Source organism: Salvelinus fontinalis, unplaced genomic scaffold (genome assembly GCF_029448725.1).
Source record: "Salvelinus fontinalis isolate EN_2023a unplaced genomic scaffold, ASM2944872v1 scaffold_1033, whole genome shotgun sequence".
Lineage (NCBI taxonomy): Eukaryota > Metazoa > Chordata > Actinopteri > Salmoniformes > Salmonidae > Salvelinus > Salvelinus fontinalis.
This window is the reverse complement of record NW_026601242.1, coordinates 24,940-40,740: the sequence shown is the minus strand read 5'-3', so window position 1 is coordinate 40,740 and position 15,801 is coordinate 24,940.

The window sequence follows — 15,801 nt, the reverse complement described above, 5'->3', positions numbered from 1 at the left end:
AATTGCTGTACACTATGTATTTTTCAGAAATGTTTTATGATGAGTAATTAGGTATTTGACGTTGGTGTCTGTAAATATTATGGCTGCTTTCGGTGCAATTTCTGATTGTAGCTGAAATGTAAACTATGATTTATACCTGAAATATGCAAATGTTTCGAAAAAAAAAACATGCTATACAATAAATATGTTATCAGACTGTCATCTGATGAGGTTGCTTCTTGGTTAGTGGCTATTTTTATCTTTATTTGGCCGAATTTGTGATAGCTACGGATGGAGTCATAAACTGATGGAGTAAGAATATTGGTGTCTTTTGCTAACGTGATTAGCTAATAGATTTACATATTGTGTCTTCCCTGTAAAACATTTTAAAAATCGGACATGTTGGCTTGATTCACAAGATGTGCACCTTTCATCTTTCATCGCGCCCTGCACTTGAGCTGGATGTTGTCATAAGTGTACCGGTGTCGGGCTGCAGCCAGAAGAAGTTAATTTCAATGACGGCCTAGGAACAGTGAGTTAACTGCCTTGTTCAGTGGCAGAACGACCGATTTACCTTGTCAGCGCAGGGATTCAATCTTGCAACCTTTCGGTTACTAGTCCAACACTCTAACCACTAGGCTACCTGCCACCCCAGACACAAATGAGAAAACAGCTCACGCTGACCATTTTACTCACCCTAGCAGAGCTGGTTAGGCTGTTTTTATGGTATCCAGAGCATTGGTGAATAACTGTGCTGCTGGCAACAATTGAATTATGCTGTTTTTGCCAACGTTTACTGACACTGGCCACATTCAGCAGGTGTTGAGCATTTCGTAAATTCGTCAGTTATTCTGCACTCTGGCACACTCAGACAAGAGTGCCCTGAAATCGGAGTAGGTAGCCAGAGCGAATTTACCAGCTACCTCTATCAAAGGTTGCCGCAGTGACATCATGAACATTCTATTGAAATATTTACTTGCAAAGTGGAGTCTTTTGTTTAAACATGTAGCTAGCTAGCTAAACAATGAACCATATTCCCAACTTTTGTGGCCTGCTGGAGGTCATTTTGCAGGGCGCTGGCAGTGCACCTCCTTGCACAAAGGCGGAGGTAGCGGTCCTGCTGCTGGGTTGTTGCCCTCCTACGGCCTCCTCCACGTCTCCTGATGTACTGGCCTGTCTCCTGGTAGCGCCTCCATGCTCTGGACACTACGCTGACAGACACAGCAAACCTTTTTGCCACAGCTCGCATTGATGTACCATCCTGGATGAACTGCACTATCTGAGCCACTTGTGTGGGTTGTAGACTCCGTCTCATGCTACCACTAGAGTGAGAGCACCGCCAGCATTCAAAAGTGACCAAAACATCAGCCAGGAAGCAAAGGAACTGAGAAGTGGTCTGTGGTCACCACCTGCAGAATCACTCGATTTTTGGGGGTGTCTTGCTAATTGCCTATCATTTCCACCTTTTGTCTATTCCATTTGCACAACAGCATGTGAAATTTATTGTCAATCAGTGTTGCTTCCTAAGTGGACAGTTTGATTTCACAGAAGTGTGATTAACTTGGAGTTACATTGTGTTGTTTAAGTGTTCCCTTAATTTTTTTGAGCAGTGTATATACATATATATAGGCCTAAAGGCCGAGACAATAAGAAGACAGTGACAGAATAAATTCAACCACACCATTGTTTCATCACAAAACCGGATAGCAACCTCTGTCCAGTGAAGTCCACGAAGCATATTGCATGTATAGTAACAGACAGTTACATAACCTACAGCAAGGTCAAGCAAGTTAAAGTGTCTGACATTTTCGAACCACTAAACAACTATTGATTTAGAACCACAGAGAGTTACCGCAAGTCGCAAAGAAAACAGGAGCTGCCTCCACTATTCCAGCACCATTTCAACTTCAAAAATTCAACATCATCAAATCACCTCTGCTTATTCTAATACAGTGACAACTAAAATATACCAAAAACTACTTTGTCTAATCAATATAAGATAGATATGATGTTTCAAGAGTTTCAAGTTCCTCGGCATCCACACTACCAAGGACTTGTCATGGACCAACAACACCACCACTCTGATACCAAGGCTCAGAGACTATTTCTATCTACAAGCCATCAGACTGCTGAACGCTTGAACTGGACTATCCCCTGCTCTGATTCTCTGCATCTTAGCACACATGCATTCACTCATACACACACACACACGGACATACGCACACATACACTGAGTTTAGAAAACATTACGACACCTGCTCTTTCCATGACATAGACTGACCAGGTGAATCCAGGTGAAAGCTATGATCCCTTTTTGATGTCACGTGTTAAATCCACTTAAAGCAGTGTAGATGAAGGGGAGGAGACAGGTTAACAAACGATTTTTAAGCCTTTAAACAATTGACATGTATTGTGTGTGTGTGTGTTCCATTCAGAGGGAGAATGGGCAAGACAAAAGATTGAAGTTCCCCTCAACAGGTTATGGTAGTAGGTGCCAGGAGCACCAGTTTGTGTCAAGAACTGCAACGCTGCTGGGTTGTTCACGATCCACAGTTTCCCGTGTGTCTCAAGAATGGTCCACCACCCAAAGGACATCCAGCCAACTTGACACAACTGTAGGAAGAATTGGAGTCAACATGGGCCAGCATCCTTATGAAACGCTTTAGACACCTTGTAGAGTCCATGCCCCGATGAATTTAGGCTCCTCTAAGGGCAACTCAATATTAGGAAGGTGTTCCTAATGTTTTGTACACTCAGTCTCTATACATCCATGCCCCACACACCTCACAACTGACGCTACCAGACTCCTTTATACGGCTCAGTTTGAACACTTCCCCCTTGTAAATATTGGACTATAAAGTGTGCTTTCCTGTGTTATGCTTAAACTAAATAGTTTATTCTATTCTACTGAGCCATTTACTTTATGTTCATATTCTTAATGTTTTATTGTTTATTATTGTTGTTGCATTGTCGAGATGGAACCTGCAAGTAAGCATTTTGTTGGATGATGCATACCATGCGTGTCACATACATACAACTAATAAAACTTGAAACTTGAAACTATGATAACTTTCAGTTTACAGTGCATTCGGAAAGCCTTATTCTAAAATGGATTCAATTCATTTTTTTCCTCATCAATCTTTTCTATGAGAAATTGAGCTCAGATGCAATCTGTTTCCATTGATCATCCTTGAGATGTTTCTACAACTTGATTGGAGTCTTTCAGGAGTTCACCTAGTGTGACGAACATCGTAATCCTCCTCATCTGAGGAGGAGTAAGGATCGGACCAAAGCGCAGCGTGGTTTGATGAATACATGCTTGATTTATTTAACGAAGACAAAAACAACTAAACAAACGTGACGCTATAAAACGAAAGTGCAGACACAAGCAACCAACGTATAGACATAGACAATAACCCACAACCCACAATACAAAACAGGATACCTAAATATGGATCCCAATCAGAGACAACGCAAAACACCTGCCTCTGATTGAGAACCATATCAGGCCAAACACAGAAATAGACAAACCAGACATACAACATAGAATGCCCACACAGATCACACTCTGACCAACCAAAACATAAAACATACAAAGCATGGTCAGGGTGTGACAGTACCCCCCCCCCCACCCCCACCCAAGGTGCGGACTCCGGCCACAAAACCTGAACCTATAGGGGAGGGTCTGGGTGGGCATCTGTCCGCGGTGGCGGCTCTGGCGCTGGACGTGGCCCCCACTCCACCATAGTCAATCCCCGCTTCCGTGGCCTCCTAGGAACGGCGACCCTCCTAAATGACCCCACTGGACTGAGGGGCAGCTCCGGACTGAGGGGCAGCTCCGGACTGAGGGGCAGCTCCGGACTGAGGGGCAGCTCCGGACTGAGGGGTAGCAGATGATTGAAGAGCAGCTCCTGACTGGCGGGCGGCTCTGGTGGCTCAGGACTGACGGGCGGCTCTGGTGGCTCAGGACAGATGGGCGGCTCAGATGGCGCTGGGCAGACGGGCGGCTCAGATGGCGCTGGGCAGACGGGCGGCTCAGGCGGCGCTGGGCAGACGGGCGATTCTGGCCTGCTGAGGCGCACAGTTGGCCTGGTGCGTGGTGCCGGAACTGGTGGTACCGGGCTGGGGACACGCACCTCTGGGCGAGTGCGGGGAGCAGGAACAGGGCATACTGGACCCTGGAGGCGCACAGTAGGCCTGGTGCGTGGTACCGGGCTGAGGACACGCACCTCTGGACGAGTGCGGAGAGGAGGAACAGGGCGTACTGGACTCTGGAGACACACAGGAAGCCTGGTGCGTGGTGTTGGCACTGGTGGTACTGGGCTGGTGCGAGGGGCTGCCACAGGCGGACTGGTGCGTGAAGGCACCGGATAGACCGGACCGTGGAGGCGCACTACAGGTCTCGAGCACCGAGCCTGCCCAACCCTACCTGGCTGAATACTCCCCAAGTGGCCATGCCAGTACGGCGAGGTGGAATAAGCCGCACTGGGCTATGTACACGTCTGGGAGACACCGTAGAGCCGGTTTCATGGCACCTGGCTCGATGCCCACCCTAGCCCGGCCGATACGAGAAACTGGAATGTACCGCACCGGGCTATGCACACGCACCGGGGACACCGTGCGTATCTCTGCATAACACGGTGCCTGCCCGGTCGCTCTCTCTCCACGGTAAGCACGGGGAGTTGGCTCAGGTCTCCTACCTGGCTTAACCCCACTCCCTGTGTGCCTCCTCCCAAGAAATTTTTGGGGCTGCCTCTCTGGCTTCCAGACGTGCTTACGTGCAGCCTCCTCATACCGCTGCCTCCAGCTCAGCTTTGGGGCGGCGATACTCACCAGCCTGTTTCCATGGTCCCTTTCCGTCCAGTATTTCCTCCCATGTCCAGAAATCCTGACCTCGCTGTCTCTCCTGCTCCTGCCCGTTACCACGCTGCTTGGTTCGTGTTTGGTGGGTTATTCTGTCACGGCAGATTTCCTCCTCTTCATCTGAAGAGGTGTAGCAGGGATCAGACCAAAACGCAGCGTGGTAAGTGTCCATGTTTTAATAGAATCAACTGAACATGACACAATACAAAATAACAAAGTGAATCTAACCGAAAACAGTCCCGTGTGGCACAAACATTGACACAGGAAACAAACACCCACCAACCAACAGTGAAAACAGGTTACCTAAATATGGTTCCCAATCAGAGACAATGAATGACAGCTGCCTCTGATTGAGAACCATATCAGGCCAAACTAGAAAACCCCACATAGAAACAGACAACATAGATAATACCCACCCAACTCACGCCCTGACCAACAAAATAAAGACAAAACAAAGTAAATGAGGTCAGAAACGTGACACCTAGGGGGTCATGATTGGGGCTGTACCAAATTATTGATGTATTATAATAATTGATTATGCTTATGTTGTATTAATAGAAGGGAGGGGTTATATTTATATATATATTATGAGGTTTTAATATTGTTCCACAGTTGTTTTCTAGTTCTCTCTCTCTCTGCCTCTTATAAAGAGACCCCTCTGAGAAATGTGTGACCGAGACAGAACTCTGCAGGGGAGTGTAGGAGATAAGACTAGTCAGACATTCCACTATAAATCAACTTGGACATTTACTGCTAAGCTTTTAGATAACACACTAAAAGCCTAGTTTATATAGCTTTGTAGGCATGGTTTCAGTCTCATGAGTAGAAGATAATGATGTAGGCAGTGACATCACAAGGGCTGGACTTTGGGTTTGATAAAATAACATGGGACCTTTTCGATGATGCACAACTTACTCGGAAACATGCGTGCTATGTTCCTGATTGTCAACTTCTGTCTGCAATTGCATTAATAAAGGTTTCTGAATTATTTCATTAAAGATATTGTCATAATGCTAATTTCACCAATGAGCCAATGACTGACAAGGACCAAGGAACGAACCCTAACATTTGGCGAGCTAGCCAGGAGTGAGTGTCACCCCGGTTGGCGGAGATTCTACACCATGGTGCCAGAGCTCCAAATTAAATAAGGTAAGCAAACACCCGTTTAATCTAAGTCTGTAATTAAATTCACTGGTGTGGTTTCCCTCTAATAAGTAACGGGCTATTGGTGAAATGAAAAATGAAAAATGAAATGAAAAAAAAAAATGAAATGAAATGAAAGCTTGATGATTTTTATTTTAATTTGTTTACTAGTTATTTTATTGTGCAGAGGTGGTTTGACGAAGCTACCTGAGGTTAGGCCTATCCTACGGGGGTTGGCCGTTTATGAGTTAAATTCTAGTTAGTTTTGCAGAGGTGATTCAGCATTAATCACCTAATTTTATTTGAGGTAATTACCCAGATACTAGTTATTTTTTATTATTTTGTAGAGGTACCCAGTGAATGAGTTGAGTTGTTTATGTATAGTGCGTTGTATCTTTCGTTGTTTGTTTGTCTGTGGATTATGGCAGGGGTTATTGGGTAATGGCCCAATAGTGTAATAAAAAGTTGGGAGTAGGACAGAAATTATTTAAATAAAAGGTATGTGTTCATAAAAAGTTATTTTGTATCACCACCAGGGGGCACTGGTATAACAGCCACCTGTCTATATAAGGTCTCACAGTTGACAGTGTATGTCAGAATAAAAACCAAGCCATCAGTTCGAAGGAATTGTCCGTATAGTTCTGGGGAAGGGTACCAAAAATGTCTGCAGCATAGAAGGTCCCCAAGACCACAGTGGCCTCCTTCATTCTTAAATGGAAGAAGTTTGGAACTACCAAGACTCTTCCTAAAGCTGGCTGCCCAGCCAAACTGAGCAATCGGTGACCAAGAACCCGATGGTCACTCTGACAGAGCACCAGAGTTCCTCTGTGGAGATGGGAGAACCTTCCAGAAGGACAACCATTTCTACAGCACTCCACCAATCAGGCCTTTATGCTAGAGTGGCCAGACGGAAGCCACTCCTCAGTTAAAGGCACATGACAGCCCGCTTGGAGTTTGCCAAAAGGCACCCAAAAGACTCTCAGACCATGAAAAACAAGATTCTCTGGTCTGATGAAACTAAGATTGAACTTTTTGGCCTGAATGCAAGTGTCACGTCTGGAGGAATCCTGGCACCATCCTTACGTTGAAGCATGGTGGTGGCAGCATCATGCTGTGGGGATGTTTTCCAGTGGTAGGGACTGAGAGACTAGTCAGGATGAAGGGAAAGATGAATGGAACAAAGTACAGAGAGATCCTTGATGAAAACCTGTTCCAGAGCGCTCAGGACCTCAGACTGTATCACGGCTCAGGCTAAGAACCAGATGCAGACACAGGAGGCAGATGGTACGAGTCTCAGTCTATAAAAGTTCAAGGGGCAGGCAAAAGGTATGTCAAGGCAGGCAAAGGGTCGTAATCCAAATCAGAGTCAGGCAGGTACAGGAGGGCGGGCAGGATCATGGTCAGGACAGGCAGAAAGGTCAGAACTGGGACGACTAAGAAAAACAAAAACTAGAGCACAGGGAACACGCTGGTAGGATTTGATGGGACAAGACGAACTGGCAACAGACAAACAGAAAACGCAGGTATAAATACACAGGGGATAAGGACAGGAGATGGGAGACACCTGGTGGGGGGTGGAGACGAGCACAAAGACAGGTGAAACAGATCAGGGTGTGACAGACTGGGGCTAAGGTTCACCTTCCAACAGGGCAACGACCCTGGGCACACAGCAACGACAACGCGGGAGTGGCTTCGGGACAAGTCTCTGAATGTCCTTGAGTGCGATCGAACATCTCTGGAGAGACCTGAAAATAGCTGTGCAGCGACGCTCCCCATCCAACCTGACCGAGCTTGAGAGAATCTGCAGAGAACAATTAATGAAATACAGGTGTGCCAAGCTTGTAGTGTCATACCCAAGAAGACTCGAGGCTGCAATCGCTGCCAAAGGTGCTTCAACAAAGTATTGAGTAAAGGGTCTGAATACTTATGTAAATCTGATATTTCATTTATTTTTATTTGTTATACATTTGCAAAAAAAAAAAACGGTATTTTGCTTTGTTGTCACGTCCCTGACCTATTTCTGTTAGTTTGTTTTATGTGTTAGTTGGTCAGGATGTGAGTTTGGGTGGGCATTCTATGTTTTCTGTTTATATGTTGGTTTAAGGGTTGCCTGGTATGGCTCTTAATTAGAGGCAGGTGTTTGGCGTGTTCCTCTAATTGAGAGTCATATTTAGGTAGGTTGTTTCACAGTGTTCGTTGTGGGTGGTTGTCTCCTGTGTCAGTGTTTGTCGCACCATACGGGACTGTTCGGTTTGTTTTGTATATGTTCTTTTGTGTAGTCTATTTTCCTGTTTGTGAGTTCTGCGTTGTATGTGAGTTCGCATGTCCAGGTTTGTCTACTCCGTTTTGTTGTTTTGTTAGGTTATAGTGAAGTTCGTGTTTTTTCGTCTTTTCTGTAAATAAATATGTCAACTTCAGAAGCTGCGTTTTGGTTCAATCCATCCTCCTCCTCTTCGGATGAAGAGGAGGAGGACTACCGTTACATTTGTCTTTATGGGGTATTGTGTGTAGATTGACGAGGGGGGGGAAAACATTTTCATCCATTTTAGATTAAGGCTGTGACGTAACAATGTGGATAAAGACAAGGGCTCTGAATACTCTCCAAATGCACTGTAGTTATGCAAATTTGTGAGGTCAGGAAAACACATAGGCCTACCCATAGACAGTATAACCACATTTATGGTTGACATAACAGTAAAGTGGTAACTGACTCCAAAGCAAAAGTTAATGCTAAAATAAGACTACAAGTCATGTCATGAGTGAGATCAGTAAATGAGTCTAGCATGATAGATGTTCATGTTCACCCTGCATTTGCATCAGTTGAAGATTGTGGAGGTATGAAAGTCAACCTATTACAGTTTCAAGTTTTAATGTCACGTACATAAATACAGTGAAATACCTTTCTTGCAAACTCTAAACCCCAAAATGCAGTAATCAATATAAATGTAGTACTAAAAAAGGTAAGCCTTTACTTTACTTTACTTTACTTGACAACCAGAGTCATAACACTTTATGACACGTTCATAATCATGTCATAATATGTCATAACAGCTGACATAACGTGTCATAACCTGTCATTATATGGTCATAACACTGTCATGACCCATGTATTTACATCTGTTATGATGTACAGTATATTGTATTATTTTATGGCTGGTTATGACACCTACATAATATGTGTTTTTTTTCCCTGCCACAAAGTTTCCTTTTGTTTGAAAGTTTGTGTCTTAAGTTCTATTTTTGTTGTTGTTGTAATACATTCTTTACAGTCATCTGTCTTTTGATCTCATGTACATCTCTTACAGCCTGTCTATCACCCTCAGCATGAACTGCCTTCTTCCTATTAAGTTGTAATTTAATATTTTTTGATATCGAAGGCTTATTGCTAGGGAAGATTTTACAGGTTTTAGTAGGCACAACTGTAAAATGTTCCTTAACCTACCCGGACTTTGAATTCCTCCCCTCTGGGTGCAGGTATAGGGTATCCCCCCGGACTTTGAACTCCTCCCCTCTGGGTGCAGAATTAGGGTATCCCCCCGGACTTTGAACTACTCCCCTCTGGGTGCAGGTATAGGGTATCCCCCCGGACTTTGAACTACTCCCCTCTGGGTGCAGGTATAGGGTATCCCCCCGGACTTTGAATTCCTCCCCTCTGGGTGCAGGTATAGGGTATCCCCCCGGACTTTGAACTACTCCCCTCTGGGTGCAGGTATAGGGTATCCCCCCGGACTTTGAACTACTCCCCTCTGGGTGCAGGTATAGGGTATCCCCCCGGACTTTGAACTACTCCCCTCTGGGTGCAGGTATAGGGTATCCCCCCGGACTTTGAATTCCTCCCCTCTGGGTGCAGGTATAGGGTATCCCCCCGGACTTTGAACTACTCCCCTCTGGGTGCAGGTATAGGGTATCCCCCCGGACTTTGAACTACTCCCCTCTGGGTGCAGGTATAGGGTATCCCCCCGGACTTTGAACTACTCCCCTCTGGGTGCAGGTATAGGGTATCCCCCCGGACTTTGAACTACTCCCCTCTGGGTGCAGGTATAGGGTATCCCCCCGGACTTTGAACTACTCCCCTCTGGGTGCAGGTATAGGGTATCCCACCGGACTTTGAACTACTCCCCTCTGGGTGCAGGTATAGGGTATCCCTCTGGGTGCAGGTATAGGGTATCCCCCCGGACTTTGAACTACTCCCCTCTGGGTGCAGGTATAGGGTATCCCCCCGGACTTTGAATTCCTCCCCTCTGGGTGCAGGTATAGGGTATCCCCCCGGACTTTGAATTCCTCCCCTCTGGGTGCAGGTATAGGGTATCCCCCCGGACTTTGAATTCCTCCCCTCTGGGTGCAGGTATAGGGTATCCCCCCGGACTTTGAATTCCTCCCCTCTGGGTGCAGGTATAGGGTATCCCCCCGGACTTTGAATTCCTCCCCTCTGGGTGCAGGTATAGGGTATCCCCCCGGACTTTGAACTACTCCCCTCTGCGTGCAGGTATAGGGTATCCCCCCGGACTTTGAATTCCTCCCCTCTGGGTGCAGGTATAGGGTATCCCCCCGGACTTTGAATTCCTCCCCTCTGGGTGCAGGTATAGGGTATCCCCCCGGACTTTGAACTACTCCCCTCTGCGTGCAGGTATAGGGTATCCCCCCGGACTTTGAACTACTCCCCTCTGGGTGCAGGTATAGGGTATCCCCCCGGACTTTGAACTACTCCCCTCTGGGTGCAGGTATAGGGTATCCCCCCGGACTTTGAACTACTCCCCTCTGGGTGCAGGTATAGGGTATCCCCCCGGACTTTGAACTACTCCCCTCTGGGTGCAGGTATAGGGTATGCCACCGGACTTTGAACTACTCCCCTCTGGGTGCAGGTATAGGGTATCCCCCCGGACTTTGAACTACTCCCCTCTGGGTGCAGGTATAGGGTATCCCCCCGGACTTTGAACTACTCCCCTTTGGGTGCAGGTATAGGGTATCCCCCCGGACTTTGAACTACTCCCCTCTGGGTGCAGGTATAGGGTATCCCCCCGGACTTTGAACTACTCCCCTCTGGGTGCAGGTATAGGGTATCCCCCCGGACTTTGAACTACTCCCCTCTGGGTGCAGGTATAGGGTATGCCACCGGACTTTGAACTACTCCCCTCTGGGTGCAGGTATAGGGTATCCCCCCGGACTTTGAACTACTCCCCTCTGGGTGCAGGTATAGGGTATCCCCCCGGACTTTGAACTACTCCCTTCTGGGTGCAGGTATAGGGTATCCCCCCGGACTTTGAACTACTCCCCTCTGGGTGCAGGTATAGGGTATCCCCCCGGACTTTGAATTCCTCCCCTCTGGGTGCAGGTATAGGGTATCCCCCCGGACTTTGAACTACTCCCCTCTGGGTGCAGGTATAGGGTATCCCCCCGGACTTTGAACTACTCCCCTCTGGGTGCAGGTATACGGTATCCCCCCGGACTTTGAACTACTCCCCTCTGGGTGCAGGTATAGGGTATGCCACCAGACTTTGAACTACTCCCCTCTGGGTGCAGGTATAGGGTATCCCCCCGGACTTTGAATTCCTCCCCTCTGGGTGCAGGTATAGGGTATCCCCCCGGACTTTGAATTCCTCCCCTCTGGGTGCAGGTATAGGGTATCCCCCCGGACTTTGAATTCCTCCCCTCTGGGTGCAGGTATAGGGTATCCCCCCGGACTTTGAATTCCTCCCCTCTGGGTGCAGGTATAGGGTATCCCCCCGGACTTTGAATTCCTCCCCTCTGGGTGCAGGTATAGGGTATCCCCCCCGGACTTTGAACTACTCCCCTCTGCGTGCAGGTATAGGGTATCCCCCCGGACTTTGAATTCCTCCCCTCTGGGTGCAGGTATAGGGTATCCCCCCGGACTTTGAATTCCTCCCCTCTGGGTGCAGGTATAGGGTATCCCCCCGGACTTTGAACTACTCCCCTCTGCGTGCAGGTATAGGGTATCCCCCCGGACTTTGAACTACTCCCCTCTGGGTGCAGGTATAGGGTATCCCCCCGGACTTTGAACTACTCCCCTCTGGGTGCAGGTATAGGGTATCCCCCCGGACTTTGAACTACTCCCCTCTGGGTGCAGGTATAGGGTATCCCCCCGGACTTTGAACTACTCCCCTCTGGGTGCAGGTATAGGGTATCCCCCCGGACTTTGAACTACTCCCCTCTGGGTGCAGGTATAGGGTATCCCCCCGGACTTTGAACTACTCCCCTCTGGGTGCAGGTATAGGGTATCCCCCCGGACTTTGAACTACTCCCCTCTGGGTGCAGGTATAGGGTATCCCCCCGGACTTTGAACTACTCCCCTCTGGGTGCAGGTATAGGGTATGCCACCGGACTTTGAACTACTCCCCTCTGGGTGCAGGTATAGGGTATCCCCCCGGACTTTGAACTACTCCCCTCTGGGTGCAGGTATAGGGTATCCCCCCGGACTTTGAACTACTCCCCTCTGGGTGCAGGTATAGGGTATCCCCCCGGACTTTGAACTACTCCCCTCTGGGTGCAGGTATAGGGTATCCCCCCGGACTTTGAATTCCTCCCCTCTGGGTGCAGGTATAGGGTATCCCCCCGGACTTTGAACTACTCCCCTCTGGGTGCAGGTATAGGGTATCCCCCCGGACTTTGAACTACTCCCCTCTGGGTGCAGGTATAGGGTATCCCCCCGGACTTTGAACTACTCCCCTCTGGGTGCAGGTATAGGGTATCCCCCCGGACTTTGAACTACTCCCCTCTGGGTGCAGGTATAGGGTTTACCCCCGGACTTTGAACTACTCCCCTCTGGGTGCAGGTATAGGGTATGCCACCGGACTTTGAACTACTCCCCTCTGGGTGCAGGTATAGGGTATCCCCCCGGACTTTGAACTACTCCCCTCTGGGTGCAGGTATAGGGTATCCCCCCGGACTTTGAACTACTCCCCTCTGGGTGCAGGTATAGGGTATCCCCCCCGGACTTTGAACTACTCCCCTCTGGGTGCAGGTATAGGGTATGCCACCGGACTTTGAACTACTCCCCTCTGGGTGCAGGTATAGGGTATCCCCCCGGACTTTGAACTACTCCCCTCTGGGTGCAGGTATAGGGTATCCCCCCGGACTTTGAACTACTCCCCTCTGGGTGCAGGTATAGGGTATCCCCCCGGCAGGGAAAACAGAACAAGGTGATAATTTGTGCCAGGTGTGATATCCCACTTAAACAGCTCAGGCTAATATTCCTAGCTTTTTATTTATTTGTATTTATTTAAACTTATTTCGCTAGGCAAGTCAGTTTTAAGAACAAATTCTTATTTTACAATGACGGCCTACCCCAGCCAAACCCTCCCATAACATGGATGACGCTGGGTCAATTGTGCGCCGCCCTATGGGACTCCCGATCACGGCCGGTTATGATGGCCAGCAAGCTAGTCTCTTTTTATTGGTATGTAACTGCTATGAATGTTGTATTGTCAATTTGTTTTCTGCTGTATTTAAATGCCACTTTAAATGTGTACATGACACTGCAAAAACATCTCCCCATTGGGACAATAAAGTCAGTAAGGTAAAGTAAGATGTGTTTTTCCCTGACAAGAATCTTCCTTTCTTAAGTCCTTTGTTGTTGTTGTAATGCATTCTTTACAGTCATGTTTTTTAATCATATTTTAAATAACTTGTAGAAAATATGACCATTCTGACCATTATGACCATCCTGTGTCAATTTACTTGGACTAAGAAAATACTTTTTATGACACTGTCAAGAAGCATTATGACCATCATAATCATATAAGCCAGATAGTCCTATCACGTACATGCCCTTAATCAGTCATCAGTCAAAAAGAGGGTGTCTTGTCTTGCTCCTGAAATCTGCCCCTGCATTCATCCCAGTCATCAGAAACAGAGCATTGGGGTATTTGCATTTCTGACATCAATGTGTGTGCAATTACAGTGATAATTTTATATGGTCAATTTCAGAAAAGTATATATAACATAAACATACTGTTTGCAAGTAGGCTTTGGTGTAATGGGATGTTTTGCCTTGTACGGTAGATTTTGTTGGTTTGGAGTCATGACAGTGTTTTTAGCCCAAACGGTTCGGTCACTACAGACAGAAGTTGGCACATCAGCTTTACCTACTTCAGATGAGTCACGTTCAGACACTACAGACGTTTTCATTCGATTTTCAGGATGTCTCATGGTCTGACAAACACCGCTGTAGCTCGACCACCTTCCACTGCAGATGCGGAAGTCCGACAGGCAGATGTGGTGGGTATTTTTGTATTACGTTGCTTAGATTGACACGTGTGCGTCAAAAAGACACTTAATTAACCAGTATTGAAGCAGTTACGAGGTAACTGTGGCTCAATACAGGCAGGCCTCATCAAGTACTGTGTTCTGTAATGTCTAGCTGGTAGATATTTGCAATAAAAGAACTAAACACATTGGGCCTCTCACTGTTCCACCTGTCTTTCCTCAATTGAATGTATAATATTTAAATGTATATGAATGACATGTAATGTCCAGGCAAAATTTCCTATTGACATAGTCTGTAACCTTCTGAAAGAAAAAGCTGGATTTGTTAGCCAAATGTGGATGGAAAGTTGAAGGCCCGTGTTGACCAGTCCAGATGGCATTGGGAGATACCAGCCATGCAAATGGCAGGGAACACTTTTTCAAAGCAGCTTCTTATCGTCATCTGACGCATCTCCTGTGCTGCTTTCAAGCTTTTTTCACTGTGAGCGTTCAGTCTACCCTGAAGGCCTCCTGGTGATCATGGATTACAAACTGCCTCCCACCTATTGATTACTGGTTTCACAAGTAAAACCCAGGTTTATGAGCAGATTTCTTAAGTCAAGGTCAGTATCTCCTCTTCCTGAAAATATGTTATCTTTCAGAATTTTAATGAAGGACTGCATTTACAAATGGTTCATACTGCTTAATACTTGGTGGTTGCTCTGTATATTCTTATTCAAACGTATGCCAATACGTAGTTTGAAAATAACTTTAAACAGAACATTTTATTGTGTGAGTGAAACATTTAGAATATTGTGACATTTTTCAAAATTTAGTTACCAATAATTAGTTAGGCTAGCAAAATGGCTGTGTTGTATTGATGTTGAAAAATAGTTTACTTTTAAGGGAGATTTCCAAGACCTAAAAAGTGCTTTCAATTGAGACACTCCAGTTTAATTCTGCTCAAGTTCTTTTTAAATAACATGAGCTTCTATAGACAGAAACAAGATGTGTCTGGAATAATGTTGCCTGTTTATACAGGCTGCTATTGCATAGTATTCTGTTCTATTCACACTACCTGGTGTACCATCTCATTAATGCTCAAATTAATGTCATATTGAGAGGCCATACATTACTTTATAAAAGTGGCATAATTACTTTTTCTGTGCTGTGATAACCTCTAAACGCACCAGGATGTTTTGTACACACAGGTTCTCTGGGAAGTGTGATGGTTCTAAATCAAATCAAATTGTATTGGTCACATACACATAGTTAGCAGATGGTAATGCGAGTGTAGCAAAATGCGAGTGTAGCGAAATGCTTGTGCTTCTAGTTCCGACCGTGCAGTAATATCTATATCTGCAGTAACAAAGAATGTGGAACCATACTGACTCAATGGTTCATTGCCATTCAAAAAAGGGTTCTATCCTCTTTCAGTGATTATAAAAAATGAAGGGGTGGCTTATTAGAATATTTGAGGCGTGGTTTTTCACGGCTCTTTTTGTGCAACCGTGAGTGAGACTGTCATTCCAGTTTATCTAATCTGTTGTGTTGTGCTATTACATTTTGTACAGTATATGTCCAGTGATGCTGTCTTGTGAAAAACTAATGTAT